The sequence below is a fragment of the Hemitrygon akajei genome, chromosome 18 (genome assembly GCF_048418815.1).
Source record: "Hemitrygon akajei chromosome 18, sHemAka1.3, whole genome shotgun sequence".
Classification (NCBI taxonomy): Eukaryota; Metazoa; Chordata; class Chondrichthyes; order Myliobatiformes; family Dasyatidae; genus Hemitrygon; species Hemitrygon akajei.
The window spans coordinates 31,914,755-31,921,090 of NC_133141.1; positions in this window are offsets into that span (position 1 = coordinate 31,914,755).

Below are 6,336 nucleotides of genomic sequence, written 5' to 3' on the forward strand. Positions count from 1 at the left end.
AGAGGGGAGAGATTTAAAGGGAACCTGAGGGGTGAATTTATCACACAGGGTAGCTGTATATGGAACAAGATATTGGAGGAAGTGGTTGAGGAAGTGGTTGAGGCAGGTACATTAACAACATTTAAAAGACAGTCATAGAAAGGTACAGCACAGAAACAGGCCCTTTGGCCCATTTAGTCCATGCTGAACCATTTAAACTGCCTACACCCACTGACCTGCACCAGGACCATAGCCTTCCATACCCCAACCATTCATGTAGCTATCCAAACTATTTGAACATTGAAATTGAGCTCGCATAGACCACTTGTTCTGGCAGCTTGTTCTGCATTCATGACCCTCTAAGTAAAGAGGTTTCCCCATAAACTTTTCACCTTTCATCCTTAGCCCATAATCCTACCCAATCTCAATGGAAAAAGCCTGCTTGCATTTACACTGTCTATTCTCATAATTTTGCATACATCTATCAAATCTCCCCTCAATCTTTTATCTTTCGAGGAATACAGTCCTAACCTATTCAATTTTTCCTTGTAACTCAGGTCCTCCAGGCCTGGCAATGTCCTTGCAAATTTCCTCTGTATTCTTTCAACTGGTTTACATCTTTCCTGTAGGTAGGTGACCAAAACTGCACACAGTACTCCAAATTAGGCCTCACCAAAGTCTTGTACAACTTCAACATAACATCCTATCAATGTACACAGTACATTGATTAATGAAGGAATGTGCCAAAAGCTTTCTTTACAACCCTATTTACCTGTGATGCCACTTTCAGTGAATTGTGGACCTGTTTTCTTAGATCCCTTTATTCTGCCGCAGTCCTCAGTGCCCGACTGCTCACTGTGTAAGACCTACCCTGGTTGGTCCTACTGAAGTGCAGCACTTTGCACTTGTCTGCATTAAATTCCATCTGGTCCAGATCCCGCTGCAAGCCATGATAGTCTTCCTTGCTGTCCATTACACCCCCAATCTTGATATCCACAAATTTGCTGATCCAGTTAACCACATTATCATCCAGATCATTGATATAGAAGTCAAATGACAATAGACTCAGCACTGATCCCTGTGACACTCCACTAGTCACAGGCCTCCAGTCAGAGATGCAACCATCTACTGTTATTCTCTGGTTTCTCCCACAAAGCAATTGACTTATCTAATTTACTATTTCATCTTGAATGCCGAGCGACTGAAACTTCCTGACCAACCTCCAATGTGGGACCATGTAGACAATATCCACTGCCCTGTCTTCATCAACTTTCCTGATTACTTACTTGAAAAACAATTGGACAAGAACATGGATTGGAAAGGTTTAGAGAGATATAGGCCAAACATGGGCAAATGGGACTAGCTCAGGTAGGCATCTTGCTTGAGGTGGACTAGTTGGACCAAAGGGCCTGCTTCCATCCTGTGTAAGCCCTTAACACTAAATCTATGCCCTCTAATCTTAGGAGCTTCAAAGTTAATTTATTATCAAAGTATATATATATCATCATCTGCTACTCTGAGATTCATTTTCTTGTGAGCATTCATATAAAAACAAGTATAATAGAGTCGATGAACTACACACAAAGTATGACAAACAACCAATGTGCAAAAGTAGACAAACTGCAATACACACACACACACAAAAGCAAACAATATTGAGAATATGAGTTGTGTCCTTGAAAGTGAGTTAAGATGGTTGAAGGGGATATACCTGGTGTGTGGGACCTAAGGCTGTCTCCTCAATGACAGCAGTGAGAAGAGAGCATAACCTGGATGGTGGGGATCTTTGATGATGGATGCTGCTTTCCTGTGGCACCGCTCCATGTAGATGTGCTCAATAGTGGGGAGGGCTTTTCCTGCAATGGACTGGGTCGTTTCCACTACTTATACAAGCTTTTCTGGTCTTGGGCATTGGTGTTTCCATATTAGGATGTGGTGCAATCAGAATACTCTCCACTGTGCCTCTATAGATGTTTGTCAAAGTTTTAGATTACATGCTGAATCTGCACAAACTTTTAAGAAATCAGAGGCGCTGTCATCCAGGTCCCAAGGACTGATCTGATTGGTAACGACAAGGAATTTAAAGTTATTGACCCTCTCTCCACCTCCGATTCTCTAACAAGGACTGGCTCATGGACTTTCAGTTTCCTCCTCCTACAGTCAATAATCAGCTCTTTGGTCTTGCTGACTGGGTGAGAAGTTGTTGTGGCACCCCTCAGTCAGTTTTTCAATCTCTCCTATTTGCCGATTCATCACCTCCTTTGATTAAGCTAACAACAGCGGTGTTGTCAGTAAACTTAAATATGGCTTTGGAGCTGTACTTAAAGTGAGTGGAGCATGGAGCTAAGCACACACACGTCCTTGAGATGCACCTGTGCTGATGGTGATTGTGGAAATGTTACCAATCCAAATGGACTAATGTTTATAAGTGAGGACTTCTGCTATGGGGAGAATTTCCTAATATCTGCCTTATCTCTATCCCTCATATTTTTGTACACCTTTATCAGTTGCAACCCTCCCCTCTCTACCCCTCAAACAGCTCCTTCCTGCTCCAGGGAGAACAGACCCAGCTTCTCGCCATAACTGCAACATCCCAGCCAAGGGAGCATCCTGGTGAATCTCCACCACACCATCTCCACAGACTGACACAGAATGGAAAAGGCCCTTTAGCCCAGACTGGTCCAATCTGACCATTAGAATCAGGTCTATTATCACTGACATATGTCAAGAGATTTGTTTTGCAACAGCACTACAGTGCAATACATAATAAGTTGCAAAAAGAACAAATCGTGCAAAAGAGGAAAAATGAGGTAGTGTTCATGGGTTTGTATACCATTCAGAAATCTGATGGCAGAGGTAAAGCTCTTCCTGAATTGGTGAGTGTGGGTCTTTAGGCTCCTGTACCTCCTCTATGATGATAGTAAGGAGAGGAGGGCATGTCCTGGATGGTGGGCATCCTTAGTGATGGATGCCACCTTCTTGAGACCCTGCCTTTTGAAGATGTCTGTGATGGTGGGGAGGGTTTGTGCCTGTGATGGAGCTGACTGAGTCTACAACCCTCTGAAGCCTCTTGTGATCCTTTGCATTGGAGACTCCACACCAGATGGTGATGCACCCAGTCAGAATGCTCTCCAATATACATCTAGAGAAAGTCTTTGGTGACATATCAAATTCCCTCAGGCTCTGAATGAAGTAGAGCCACTGGACTTGCCTTTAAGATTGGGGAAATAGATATGGAGAGTAGTGGGTGCATGGAATAGGCAAATGGTGGGTGTGGTGGAAGCAGATACGATAGATTAATGGTTCATACAACTCAGAAACAGGCCATTGGGCCCAGCTAGTCCATGCTGACAAAGACACTTATCTAAACCAGCTACATTTGCCCATGATTGGTCCATTCGGTTTCCCACAGTCCAAAAACATACCAGTTGGTAGGTTCTTTGTAAGTTATCCTGTGATTAAGTTATTGCTGGGCAACACAGCTCGAGGGACTGGAAGGCCTATTCTGTGGTGTATTGCAATAAATAAATAAAATAAGACAAATAACCTAATTTAAACCTCTACTATCCACTAGCTTATCCCAGTGACTTTTAAACATTGGAATTGTATCTGCCCATTCCCACCTCCTCGGGCAGCCCAGCTTTGCTCCTGAGAATGGGTTGGACACATCAAGTGCTCTGCCCGAGACCGCAAGAAACTACAAGAGAGTTGTGGACACAGCTCAGCACATCACAGTAACTAGCCACCTCGCCATGGACTCTGTCTACACTTCTTGCTGCCTCAGTAAAACAGCCAACATAATCAAAGACCCCACCCACACCAGACATTCTCACTTCTCCCCCTTACCATCGGGTAAAAGATACAAAAGCCTGAAAGCACATATCACAATAAGACCATAAGACATAAGAGCAAAATTAGGCCATTCAGCCCATCGAGTCTGCTCCACCATTCCATCATAAATGATTTATTATCCCTCTCAACCCCACTCTCCTGCCTTCTTCCTGTAACCTTTGACGCCTTGACCAATCAAGACCCGATCAACCTCTCCTTTAAATATACTCGATGGCTTGGCCTCCACAGACGTCTGTGGCAATGAATTCCACAGATTCACCATCCTCTGGCTAAAGAAATTCCTCATCTTCTCTGTTGACAATCAACACTGGCGCACCTCAGGGATGTGTGTACTTATCCTAGTGCTCTACTCTCTCTACACCTATGACTGCATGGCTAGGTATAGCTCAAATGCCATCTATAAATTTGCTGATGATACAACCATTGTAGGCTGAATTTCAGATGGTGACGAGGAGGTGTACAGGAGTGAGATAGATCAGCTGGTTGAGTGGTGTCGCAGCAACAACCTTGCACTCAACATCAATAAGACCAAAGAATTGATTGTGGACTTCAGAAAGGCCAAGATGAGGGAATAAACACCATTCCTCTCTGAGGGATCAGAAGTGGAAAGGGTGAGCAATTTCAAGTTCTTGGGTGTTAACATCTCTGACGATCGATTCTGGGCCCAACATATCGATGCAGCTACAGAGAAGGCTATACTTCATTTGGAGTTTGAGGAGATTTGATACGTCACCAAAGACATTCGCAAATTTCTACAGATGTACTGTGGAAAGCATTCTAACTGGCTGCATCACCATCTGGTATGGCGGGGGTGGTGCTACTGCACAGGATCAAAGTAAGTTGTAAACTTAGTCAGCTCCATCATGGGCACTAGCCTCCGTTGTATCCAGGACATCTTCAAGGAGCGATGCCTCAAAAAGGCAGCATCTATCATTAAGGATACCTACCACCCAGGACATGCTTTCTTCTCATTGCTACCATTGGAAAGGAGGTACAGGAGCTTGAAGGCACACACTCAATGATTCAGGAACAGCTTCTTCCCATCTACCATCTGATTTCTGAATGGACGTTGAACCCATGAGCTCAATGCTTTTTAAAAATTTTATACTACTTATTTAATTTAACTACTTCATATATATACTTTCTGTAATTTACAGGTTTTTCTATTATTATGTATTGCATTGTACTGTTGCCGCAAAGTCAACAAATTTCATGACATATGCCGATTATATTAAACCTGATTCTGATTCTAAATGGTCGTTGCTCTATTCTGAATCTGTGCCCTATGATCCTAGATTCTCCCACTACAGGAAACATTCTCTCCACACCTCTAGGCCTTTCAATATTTGATAGGTTTCATTATTCTAAATTCCAGTGAGTACAGGCCCAGGGCCATCAAACACTGTCATACATTAACCCTTTCATTCTTGGAATCATTCTTGTGAATCTTCTCTGGACCCTCTCCAATCCCAGCACATTGTTTCTTAGATAAGAGGCCCAAAACTGCTCACGATACTCCGTGCAGTCAGACCAATGCCTTATACACCTTCAGCATCACATCCTTGCTTTTGTATTCTAGTCCTCTCAAAATGAATGCTAACATTGCATTTACCTTCCTCACCGACTCAACCTGCAAGTTAACCTTTAGGGAATCCTGCTCAAGGACTCTCAAGTCCTTTTGCACCTTTGATCTTTGAATTTCTTCCCCATTTAGAAAATAGTATACGCTTTTGATCCTTCTACCAAAGTGCATGACCATACACTTCGCTACACTATCTGCCACTTTTTTGCCCATTCTCCCAATCTGTCTAAGTCTCTCTGCAGACTCCCTGTTTCTTCAACACTACCCGCCCCTCCACCTATCAGATTGTCCACAAACTTGAATACAAACCATCAATTCCATTAACCAAATAATTGACATATACCGTGAAAAGAAGCGGTCCCAATACTGACCCCGGAGAAAGGTTCAAGGACAGCTTCTATCCCACTGTTATAGGACTATGGAATGGTTCCCTCACCATTCAGATGGACTCTCGACCTCACACAATCAAAGTGAACGTACGTTTTATTATCAAAGTACATATACGTCACCATATACAACCCTGAAGTTTATTTTCTTGTGAGCATACTCAGTAAATCTGCAGTAGTAGAGTAGAGCTACAAGGACTTGATGTTTCAATCCCAATGATAAGTCGGCACTCTCCATGTTGGCAGTAGGCTTGGAGTGGTGACGAGGAGGGTAGCTACTTCATCGGGGTCATCAGGTGGGCACCCTCCTTCTTTGACATTTCGTTGATAAGCCCACGACGTCTCCAGAGGGCTCAAAGGTGCTACCTGGCGTCCCAGATACACCCCCCTCAGTTCTGTACCCTCCTGTCTTCATCTTGCAGCCCAGTTGTTGTCTTTCCTTTTAATCCAAATCCAATTGCTGCTTTCCTCTGCTGCATTTGACAAGGACTTGATTGCTTGTTGGAGGGAGACACCCCTCACCCCCACCTTCTTCAA